Genomic DNA, 12,240 nt, shown 5'->3' with positions numbered 1-12,240 from the left:
CCCCTCACTCACTTCCGCTTCGCCCCCCCCCAGCCCCCCGCGCCACTTCCTTCCCCTCGGCCCCCATCTCCTTCCGGGTTCCCTTGGCCGCGCGGTGCATTGTGGGCGGCAACCTATTTCCCTCCCCCTCCTTCAACCTACCGAGCTCCCTCGGGGCGCATGCGCAGTGGCAGCCTCCCATCTTTCTCCCAGCCAGAGCCAGAGCTAGAGCCTGAGCAGCAGTAGCAGGAGCAGCTGATGATGAGGAGAGAGGGGGAGGCTGGGGGACCTTTTATTTATATTGTTAAAGGGACAGAGCGCTAATTCCGCCCGGGATTGGTGTGTGGGGGGGTCGGAGCGAGGAGCCTGAGTTTCTCCCCCCACCCCCAGCCCAGCCAGAGGATCCCAGAGAGACCCTGGGAGAGGAGAGTTTCTTCCTCCCCTTTGGCCGTCAGAGGAGAGAGAAAGAGACCAAAAGCCTCTTAGCAGCGCAGCCCCTTCTTCTGTCTCTGCTGCTGCTGCTGCTCGGCCCTGGCTGGAGACCCCTCAGCACACGCACACGGAGGAGCAGCAGCCAGTTCACCAGCCCCCCCCTCCCCTCCTCCCCCTTTATTACCCTTTGTGTGTGTCTCCTTCTGCACTGCTGCAGGCCGGGGAATAAAAGTGGGGTGCAGCCAAGGTAAGCGTGTCTACGTGGGGGGGAGCCCTGCCTCTGCCCCGCTCTCAGGCTGGCTCTGGGGCAGGCAGATTTGGGGAATGGGGGCTGGGAGGGGGGGTGTTTTCTGTCTCCATCTTTCAGCTTTGACGAGAGAGACTTTGATTGTTTACGAGTCTAGCAAAGTGGCTGATTTTTTTTATTTTTTTTTATTCCCTCCCTCCCCCCTCAGTTTCGTTTCTTGCTGTAATCCCTTGTGCTTCCCCATGGGGAGATGTGTTTATCTGTCACTCTTTCCCCACTCTTGAAGGAAGGGGGTACCTCTTTCTTCACCGCTCTTTATTTTTTCCCCAGTGTTTGAGGAAATGTCATGATGTAGATAATGATCAAGCCTTGCTGGTGGTGTTCTCAAGTATGTCCCAACCCCCACCCTTGCCATCCCCACCCCCTTTTCAGAGTTGCCTTTGATTTTAGGGGATTTGCTGTTTCTGGGAGCAGTATTTTTGTCCTTTAGTTTTTCTTAGTCCTGGTCTCGCATTTTTTTTGTTTCCTGTGCGAAGAGAGAGAGGGGAAGTGTTTAAAAGATGTTTTGTGCAAGGTTTGTCTTATTCTTGATTTCTGTCAAAAGTGCTTATGTTTCCAATATCAAATCGAGAAATCAGAAATCGTAAAAGAACAATGTGGAGTTGAAACATTTGGGAATTTTTGTATCTGACTTTGTTTTGGGTACAGTTAAATGTTTCTTTTAATGACAGTTGGAGTCACTAAATTCAGTTATGTAATGACTAAGGCCATGATCCTACAAAACTCTTGTATATACTTCATTCTAAGCCCACCAATATTCTTAAAATGGAGTTACTAACATAGGTAAATCTTTGCAAGAACAGAGCATATGTACTAAATCTTATATCAGCACTTGATTATCATAAACAGCTAGTTCTTGGTAAGGCTTTCATTTTATTTCTTTTTTTCCACCCCCCAAGATACTCCATTAGGAAGTCCAAACCTTCCTGTCAGTATTTCTGTCATACTAGCAGTTTGTTAGGTTAGGTACAACTTTCAGTTTTAACTAGTCACTTTTTTATTGCTGTAAAATCTACAGGTTGAAAGATTTTTAGTTTCTACAACTTATTTAAATACCTGGTTCTGTTTTCTGGAAAATATTGAAACAATTCTTTAAAAGATTCAAAAGCATCCAGAAGTAAGAGTTTACAAGTTAATGACTAATTGTAATATAACTGTCCTCTTTTGTGCAAGTAGGACACTTACTTTAAAATGATCACTGTCTCTGTAATTTTGGACTTTAACTGCATTTTTTATACAGTTGTCTGTGTTTTAAAGGCTATTCTGTGCTGTCAGTTTTTAGGAAATGCTGCAAGATAATTTGAACTGCGAGGTAGGCCACAAGCTGTGCATTTCACTGGGGCATCACAGCTAAAGTGGATTCAGCATGGTATATACAGTATCTGTATCTTGTATTTTTGGAAGAATATACACAAAGCCTTCAGTTGCAAATGCTGTTTTATCTCCGATCCCATAATTTGTGTCAGCAAAAAATATCTTGTGTAAAGTAGCAATTTTGTGATCAAACTGGCAAAATGAAAATAGCAATTTGATCAGGTTGGAAAGAAAAATAAATTTGGAAGTATATTCTGTGTAAACATTGTGAATAGGAAAGGACTAGCAGCTGTAACTACAGCTCTATAGAATTGTTCAGCTTTTAGTTTTCTGTTTAGCTTGTGAAGGTGAGACAAATTGCAGTATTCATAATTCTAAAATATCTAATATATAAAGTAATATTCCTTCTGAAGGTCAGTAGATAGGCTAGTTAGGCACAGAAACTCATTAAAGAAATGTGGCTCCTATTTAGTTACTTTAATGTAGGTGAAAATAGATATTTCCAGCAAAAGTTTATTCAGGAATAAAAAAATATTTTTCCTGTTTTATACCCACCTGCTATAACATGACTAATACTTTTCTTACTCTGAGGATACAATCTGTATTTTCTGTGTGGCATGTAGAAATCTATAATGTGCTCAAGATTATGCTCCCAATATCTGTATTATTTGAGGTTCTTCTGCAACTTCAACAGAATATAGTTGGTAAATATAGGTAATTCATTACAGAGCATTACAGGGTTGTTTTTTTTCCTGATTTAATTTTAATGAAACCCATAACTGACATGGTTTAAACCGGTTGCTCAGTTTAAGGGGAAAAAAGAATAAAATTTGAGAAATTCCAGTTTTTCAAGTTTTGGATATATTAACTGTATATTTATTGATGTATATTCCTAGAGGGGAACCATTTCTAAAACCTTAAGCTTTCTTAGGCCTGGATCCTACATTCACATCTGTGCATGCAAACAGCATCAGTTTCAATGAGGATCCACTCTCATGGAATAATTTGTAAGATAGAGATTCTAGAGCATAATCTTTTCAGGGTAGGAACATATTTTTATATTTCTGCAGTGCCCAAGACAATAGGCCTTCAATTCAGAATGGGGTTCTCTGGGTATTGTCATACCAAATCCTGCTAAATTTAATTGTATTAGCAGGTATAAAGAAAACAGCTGGGAGCCAACGTATTAAAAACTAGAGATTTTTTTTTTCTTAAGTTCTTGTTCTAGTAACACAACGAAGTATTAAATATTAATTATTGCTTTTTAAGAAAACTTTACATATATTTTCCTCATTGGCATATTTGTATACTTAACATTAGTTTTTTTTAATATTCTTTTTCTTTACTAAAAACTTATTTGGAGTGTTAGTTTTTTAATTTAAAAGAGTTTTTTCATACATAAACTGTACTAGGAAAAGCAACAGAGGTTTTGTTCAGGTGAGGCCCATACTTTAGCATTTTTAAAATGAAAATTGCCAGTCTTTTTGCTTACCCAGTACTAACTTGGCAATGAATTAAAACTTTTTTTGGTGAACATGCTGCTTTTTAGTATAGTTAGTTTGGTTTTTGTAAAGCAAAATTATTCACAAGCAAAACTTAGATTTATGTGATTCGACCCTTGTTATCTTCTTTGGCAGCTGAGAGTGCTCAGTTTCTCTCAAGAAGTGCTTCATCTCTGAGATCACTAACAACATCACTCCCAACAATTTCTCATCTTGTTTTTCACCTGGGTTGACTGCATTAATCTGTAATAGATTTTTTTCTCCTCGTTGTTCTTAGTGATCTTTTGTGAAGGAAATTAAAGCTTAAGAACTTGGTTAACTACAGAAAGTTAACTGCAGTATCAACTTGTGAATCAACAGTGATTCTCTTGCATAAACTTCACTCCAGCATGCCACTCTGTGTGGGTGGGCCTTTGTATATATGTGGAACCCCATTACTTTTTAATATGGCTTTTCTTGGGTGTCAGAGCCCATGGGCAGAGCGCAGTTTGGGATAGGGGTCTTAGTTAGGAATAGCTTGGGATAAATTTTTCAGAAGTGACTTTGGTTCACAGTGGTTGGTGAAAGTTGAGGGGATTTAGGCCCCAAGGTGCCAAAGTCACTTTTTTGAAAAGGAGATTCAGGTCCTTTGTTCTTTTAAAAATGTTACCCCTTGGATTGGTTCCATTGAAATTGATGGCAGTTCCCCACTCCCTCCCCTGGGAACAAAATAAGGCCTGTAATATAGGGTCTGCTTTCTAAATATTTTTGTAAGACCGTTAGTTAGAGAAAATTGCTTGTAAAAACTGCAAATAAGGTTTATCTCCCTGTACAAAAATTGAGGTATGTATTTGTTATTAAATGGAGGATGGAATAAAATTTTAGAAAAAGCTTGAAGGTTCTAAGATACCTCTTGTATCATACATAGGAGGTTTTAGTCTATAATTACAGTTAACACAAATAAGTCATGCTAATATTTTAACTAATTTTGGTAACTTCGACCCATCCAATCCTTCAATTATTAATCTAAAACAACATACTTTATACATTTGAATATAGGAATTTATAAACAGTTTGGGAGTAAGAAGGAATTTCATGCTTTATACTTATGAATTTCTTGGCTCTGCTAAGTTTTTCTAAACAGAATGGAGCGTAAGATTGTTACGAAGTATGTGTGCATACATTATATATGTATATAAGCAAGTCTTGAATTATTCTTAAATTTTAATATTCTTTTCTGTTCCTACAGACCATAACGTTCACGGAACTAATAAAACAATGTGTGAGGTCTTGTACCTCCAAGTTGTTGACTTGAGTCTTGCAAAGGGCAGCAGGGACCAAAGCTGTTATCATCTGCTGGCTTTTCATTGAGTTTCATGCAATAAATTGATCATCTCAGTTCATTCCATAGTTGACATGTGCCCATGTCACAAAAGTCTCCATTATTTTTTGTCTGTGTTATTTGGGAGACTAAAAAATAAGTTGAGGGAGAATGACTGAAAGAGACTCACATCATTGGATGTTGAATCATTTGGAATAGGAGTGAGCATATTGTAATAGCAGCATGAAGAAACTGGCACTAAGTCAGTTTGCTGGAGATTCGCTGGACTTCAGGCTTGTCAAAGTAGCATGATTTTCATGAATGCTGAATGTACTTAAAATGATTTAGGTAAAATAAATTTAAATTCCTTTGTAAGTTTATATTAACTTCCTTCAAAGGTGAAATATATTCTGTCATTACTTGCTGAATATATATGTGAATTTACAATGTTTATTTCATTATACCTCAAATTGTTTACTAAACAAGGGTGGTTTGGGGATAGTGTAGAGGTTAAAATATTAGCTACTAAAATTTTTGGAAACTAAACCCTATGGAACTGATAGTGCTATAGTGTCATTACAGCTGTTTAAGGGAAAAGTCAAACCCATGTTTTAAAGACTGAAAATATCAAGACTATAGGTTCATGAAAAAATGTATTGACATAAATACTTAAATCACCAAAATGGTTTATGATTTATCAAAAGCAAGAGCAGTTGCTTAAAATTAAAATGTATCTTTGATTTTAGGGTTTTGAGGGTTATTGCATCACTAACATGGCTGCTGTAAAAGTCAAACAAATTCCTAAGTGGGGGAACAGAACAGTTGTCAACTGTTTGCACAATAAATCCTGCTGGATCAAGTGGTGATATTCTCAACATTTAGATAAAGAGAAGCTTGCAATAATGTTGCCACATAAACTGATGCCAAAGGAAACAAATGGGAGCACAGTAAAATAAAAGTAGAACAAATCAGCCTAATAAAACCTAAACATAAACCTATATATCATAAATATGAATAGTTTCAGTGCCTCCATTTATAATACCTAACTTTTTGGATACATTTCAATGAAACTGAATTTTTTCAGTATTGAGCTTTTTTTACTTTAAATATCCTATATATCAATAGTATGACTGATGGCTTTGGGTGGTTGATCAAACTCTACTTCTTCTTTGAGCAAACTGAATAAATGTACATGCTACCACATAGGAGTAATCCCATTGGAGTCAGTAGTTCATGTGCAAGTATTTGCAAGTTTGGGGTCTACAAGGCACTGGTTACCAGTAGCTACATCACACAAAGGATGAGGCTCAGTCCTTTCTTTATGTCTTTCAGAATGTATTGCCCCATACCCATGAATTATTGTGACTTGAGTATTTTTAATGGTATAACAATGATAGTCTAAGGCTCTGATCCTGCAAAACTGTATGCCTATGTTTAATTTTATACATGTGAGCAGTCTTACTGATTTCTGTGAGATTCCTTGTATGTGTGATAAGCATGTAAGCTCTGCAGGATCAGGATCTAAATTGGTAGCTTCTTAATTAGAGGTGAAGAATTCTTGCATATACACTAGTTTTACTATGATAGCATTCTACAAAGTAAGCTGATAATAGTATCCCTGATGAAAGATACTAAGTTGTCAAATGTCTTTAACAAACTGATTTTTGTCATTTCTTCCATCTTTTCTGGTTGGATTTTTGTAACTTTCTTTTGGTGTGGGTGTTTTGTGGGGTATGTTTGAGCATGGACAAATTGAAAGACTAGACATGTCCATTTAAATTGCTGGTGCAGCATTAATTATAGTGTTCTGGAATCATGACTGTTGGAATTAAGTAATCATATTCTAGGTATGTTAGTATTCAGTAGTCAAAGTTCAATGAACTCATATATTTTGCAGTACATAACAACCCATTTGGAAAATGCTTTGCTGTTTTGCAACCCTTTGTTTTGAAGTTTTCTGTTAAAATTTTTAAAGGACTACATCATGTTTCTCAAGGGTAGACCTTATCTGATAACTTAAAACAGCTATTTGTCTCCCAAAATGAAATGAAATCAAATTCCTGGTTAGGACTGTCTTAAAAAAGGTTGGGTTTTTTTGTTTGTTTGTTTTTGTTAAGGCATAGTTTCAGAATCTCTTTTTTACTACTTTTAACATTTTGTCACACCGAGTTCTTGCTGAAGGGTTTCTTGGCCATTTTAGAAGCTATAATCCAGTTAAAAGGTTTGTTTATGCTTCCCATCTCTGTTCTGCTGATGGTATTAGAATGCAGGCCAGAGCCAGACATCTAACTGTTTATAACATTCAAACTTCAATTAAAGCTGCAGTGTTCAGTTTACTAAATATCAGTATGTTTGTGCCAGCTATGAATTATTGCCAGCAATGATGGAAACCAAGTGATAGGCTCTGATTCCTGTCCTTCCCCATTTCACTATTGTATAAATCTATTTTCTTCATTTTCTTTCTTTCTTTCCTTTTTGTATATCATAATTATGAGGCTTATGTAGAATTTTAGCATTCAAAATTTTTGTTTTATACTCAGAGTGGTTTGTGGGATTGAAAGAAGAATGATTACTCATGAGTTACTGATATCTCTTGTGTTTCGAGGCCAAAATTATTGACTTTGGTAGAAACTTTGCCTAAGTAAGGACAGCAGGGTATGGCCTTTTATCTTTTAGCAGGTGTCGGAATACTTTTAACTTAGCACATAGGCTGTGGTCCAAATATAAACTGGCTTTGACTTTTTTTATAATAAGATATAAAGCTCCACATATTCAGTTAGGCAAAAGTGTACACTTTACTAGATAACTTAACAGTTTACAAGTAGACAGTCATGTGTTCCTTTTTTTAAAAAAAATGTTAACTAGCAACATAGATTTTTTTTTTTTTTTAAATCCAATACATTCTGCTCCAGGCTGCTGTTTTGCTAATAGGTTGTGTTGGGTTTTTTAATGCCTTAAACTGTTGAAATACTTTTAAAAGCCAGTAAAGTAACTTGCAAAGTTGATCATTTTGCAACTTACCTATACATGTGTACACGGTGCACTGGCTGGACTGCAGAAGCAGCACTTATTTATTTATTTGCATACTGGTTTATTTTTGTCTATCAGTTGCTATCCTTTTCATAATGTCCCTATGACACTTGCTGTGGCTGATGTGGTTGGTTTGTTTGTTTTAAATGCTTATAGTAGGAAGAACCCTAGGGTCTTAGCTGCTCTCTTTAAAGTCTATGGCCAAATATTTATATTAATTTGAATGGATCAGACCCTACAACTGAATTTTTCATGAGTTCTGACTTTATTTATTTTATAGTATCTTCCCAGTTCTCATCATGGAAAGGTCCAAAGAGTAGATCAACAGACATTCCATTAATTGTACTGAAATACTTGATAATCTGTTAAGGAAAATGAGCATACCTTGGATATTTATCTGGATATTGATAGTCATTTTGGGCATATAGTAAACATTGCTATGTTTCCCTTCTTCCCATACTTACTTTTGAAATGTAGCTGTTCTTTTAGCAAGACTGGTAATTTATGAATCAGTCTTTGCCATTTGTTGTTATTATAACAAATGGTAAAGACAACAAATGGTTCTACTAGGAGACTGTATATCTAAATTAAAATAGTGATGAGCCAAAACTCTCTGAGAAGTAAAAAATGTAAAGGAAAATTAAATAAAAAAAATTGTAAATATGGAGTTTAAAAAGTAATTTCCCACATAAAGGGAACTTGTAAGCATTTTTATCTCAGCAAAGATAAAATAGAATGTGTGAAAACTGCCTGCTTTCTCTTCAATGACAGTTAATTATCAGAATGAGAAATAACTTATTCTAAGCCAAGAAAGTAAATTCATAAGCATCTGCTTAAAATATATTTTCCACATCAATTTTGGAAATCAATTTGTATTATTTATGCTCATATTTACTTCTTAATGGATCAGCATTGTGGGGTGGGGAATATGTGGGTTGGTTGTTTGTTTTGTTTCAGTTCTTGGAACAAAGGTTTGAACTCATCAAAACAATCCTGAAACACATTTGTTCTGTGGGGGCTTTGAAAGATGTATGTGTTTTCTATAATTTCACTGGTTTCAAAAGAAATCATAAATACAAATAAGAATCTGAGTAGTGACCTGCAGATTTTTCTCTTTAAAGGAATCCATTATAGTACATTTAGTACTTTATAAACATTGGGTTTTCTTAGCTGTTTCCTGAATGATGCACTTTTCTATTAAAGAAATAGAAATTTGTGGTGGGGAGGGGTGCAGTTCTAACTGTTAAATCACTGTTTTGGAAAAATAATGAAAGATTAAATGTAAGGGCATGAATATAAACTTACTAAATTCTTCCCAATAGCAAACATGGAAGATGATCAGCCCTTTTAGGAAATGGACAAACTTACCTTTTAACAGACTGAAAAGGGGAGGGGACCTGCTACTCAGGAGCTGTTATGTAACCAGTGTGTCTGCATGTTCCTGCTCTCCAAGTTAGTTCAGCCTCTGTAACTTTAACCATGTTTCATCCAGGCTTTAAATTCCAAGTTTTTCCCTTGTATCCCTACAGAAGCGTGCAGATACCATATTTTAATTGCTGATCTTTGTTTTGTTTGATATAATGTAGTTGTTACATCTACATATACCTTTAGGACAGGTGGGCAATTATTTCAGCTGGAGGGCCACCTAATGAGTTTTGGTGAGCTTTCAAGAGCTGCAAGGGTAGCCCTGCCCCTTGACAGGTGCCCCACCCCCTGGTCACCATCTTAGGACTGGAAGTCTTGGCCCTAACCCCTGACCTTTGCCACAGGAAGTCCCTCCCCTTGCCCCCAGAAGTATTTCTGTGGGGGGAGGGTTGCCATCTTGGAACCAGAAAAAAAAAAAAACCAAATCGTATACCAGAAGTCAAACATCTACTAAAAGATCTTTAACTTTTATTACAAAAAATATTTTTGCCATGATTTATTTGTGTTTGCATAGTGTATATAGAGGTGATTGCATAACAGCTCAAAAATAAAGTCTTAACTCTTTTATATGGTGTGTGGGGTGTGGTTGGGGGGCTGGGTGTGTGTGCATCGTGGGAGCAGAGCCGGGGGGCCTTCCACGACTCACGTGCCGCTCTTGGCACTCATGCGCCACTGGGGGGGAGCCCCGCACAATGGAGCTGGGTGCCTTCCTCGTTCCCTGCTTTATTTGTAACACAGTAAACTTGTGGATGCCATGTCCAATCAATTCCAGTATTTCAAGGCAGGTTCTGGGAATCAGTGGGTGTAAATCGATTTGCTGATGATGGTCGTGATGATGATTGCAACTGGTACAAATTGGACCACTGGAAAAAGCCTGATTCACAGGATAATACCTCATAGTGTTTCATGAAGAAGAATTTCTCTGCCATGTCGTGCTACTGCCTACATGCATCAGAAACAGCAGTTCGTGCTTTGGGGGGTATCGTCCATAATTTAGTTTCTAATAGAAATGAAAGAGTCTTATGAGAGGACCTTTGAGGGAGAATGTGGGGATCACTAGTATAACAAAATTTGGGGGCATACGGAGACTGGAAAGGGAAACAGGAAGTGCTGGAATGATGCAGTAGGTAGTGGTAGGGGAAAAGGGTTTTTGGTGATGGAGAGAGAATTGTGGTGGTGATAGTAGTGGGGAAAGCTAAAAAGCAAAGCAAGGGCGGGCAAGTGAATGGATGTATGCTGTAACAGGTAGGTGTAGCACCTTAGCCTGTTCCTTTCTCTGTCCCAATGAATATTTAAGTGGAATAGCTCCAGGAGGAGGTGATAAGTGCCATGCCTCCAGCATACTCTGCAGCCCAGTGGTTAGGGTATCTTTCTTGGATGATGGAAGATGTGGTTTTGAATCTTCTTATCAGCTATGGGATTATCCAGATACTAGATGTGTGTGCTAATTATTCAGCTCTTGTTAGCCAAAAAAGCCTCTGTGAAAATAGCTTTCATTCAGTGCTGAATCATGAGGATGTTGCTAGGGATGTGAATGGTTAACCATTCACACATTGATAACTGGTAGTACCTTGCCAGTTATTGTTTAGCACAGGCTGGGGAGTAGTCTGGCAGGGAAGGGGAGGGAAACAGTGTAGTGCCCCTGAAGGTGGCAGAGTAGGCAGGAGGGGAAGAGGAAAGGAGAAGCAAGGGGGAGGGGAAGTGTGGCAGGGGAGCTGTGAGGGTCTCGATCCTTCTTGAAGCAGCACAGACCTAGTCTTTTCTCCACCCTCCAGGCTCCATAGACCCCTGTGCAGCCACTTGGAGCTCCAGGTCCATGGCAGTTGTATGCCAATGGCAGCAGCAGACAAGGGGATTTCCCTGCCTGCTGCTGCCACACTTCTGCCCAGGGGCTGGGGCCAGTTGCAGGCCGCAGCTGTGAGCCCTGCTGCAGCCCTGTAAAGCCGTGGGTGGCACCAGTGAGGTTTCCCAGTCTGCTGCTGCCTCCCAGAGAATGACTGAACACAGGCAGGGGCTGGTCCCTGGTAGATGCACGCTGTCAGTTAACCATTTAACTAGTTAACATTAGGGGAGTTTAGACGGGTACTTAATCGGTATTTACATCCCTCGATGCACAGATAAAAATATGAAAAACAGGCCATATAATACTTTTATTGCTCATTACTACTTCTAAAATAATTTTAAGGAACAGTGCCAGTTTATTTGTTTACCTAGAATGAATATAGTTCTTGAAGGTTAGACAAAGACCAGACATTTAGATTTTTTGTGGTACTGTATTTTCTCACGTCTTCTACACAAAAGGAGCTGTTGTGGGTATTATATGCAAGAAACCTGAATCCCCACAGGTGTGGAAATTTGTCAGCAGGGGTCATGGCAGTCAGTGTTGCCACGGCTCCCCCACCACCAAATTGTTGGGCCCCCAAGGCACCCTTTGGCTGGATATGTGGCTCCCTATGCCAAATTGGACAGACTCCAGTGGTCATTCCACGGCAGACCCACCACATGACCCAAGGTCAGATGCAGCACACAGGTTTGGATTTAGCATGCTGGTTTGGATCCAGAATGGGCCCTGGGATCTGGTGCAGGATCAGACTTGTGCTGGGTCATGCCGAGCAGGTGGCCCCAGAGCTAGCACAGACGATCAAACTCAGCATGCTGTATTAGACCCAGTGTATGGCCCTGGCAGTGTTGCGTGGAGTTGGAGTCGTGTTGGGTTGGACCTTGTGTGCTGGAGCAGTCCACAGACCCTGTCCAGTGCATGGCAGCAGGCTTTGCTCCCTGGCAGCTACTACTTGGTTTCTGCAAGAAATATTTTTTTTTTCTTTATCCTGCCTCTTAAGAACAACATGCATAATATGCAGGGCCATGAAGTATGTGAGAAATTATTGTTTTTTAAACCCAAAATCTTGAATGCAGATTTTAGATGCACAGCAGTTCTGTTAAAAAAAAAA

The 12,240-nt window shown here is 38.8% G+C and overlaps 1 long non-coding RNA gene across 2 annotated transcripts in view; it reads left to right on the top strand.

The window, feature by feature from the left end:
• Positions 1-172: 172 nt before the first annotated feature.
• Positions 173-12,240, top strand: part of LOC109301325 — a 142,902-nt gene continuing 130,834 nt past the window's right edge. Inside the window, exon 1 of one of the 2 annotated variants that reach the window (XR_002098502.1) lies at positions 173-658. This is a non-coding gene — a long non-coding RNA (uncharacterized LOC109301325). The remainder of the gene's footprint in view (positions 659-12,240) is intronic. The other variant, XR_002098501.1, reaches the window with a different exon arrangement.

This window comes from Gavialis gangeticus, unplaced genomic scaffold (assembly GCF_001723915.1).
Source record: "Gavialis gangeticus isolate Ggan-Ray unplaced genomic scaffold, GavGan_comp1, whole genome shotgun sequence".
NCBI classification, from domain to species: domain Eukaryota; kingdom Metazoa; phylum Chordata; order Crocodylia; family Gavialidae; genus Gavialis; species Gavialis gangeticus.
This window is presented reverse-complemented; position numbering and strand designations above follow the sequence as displayed.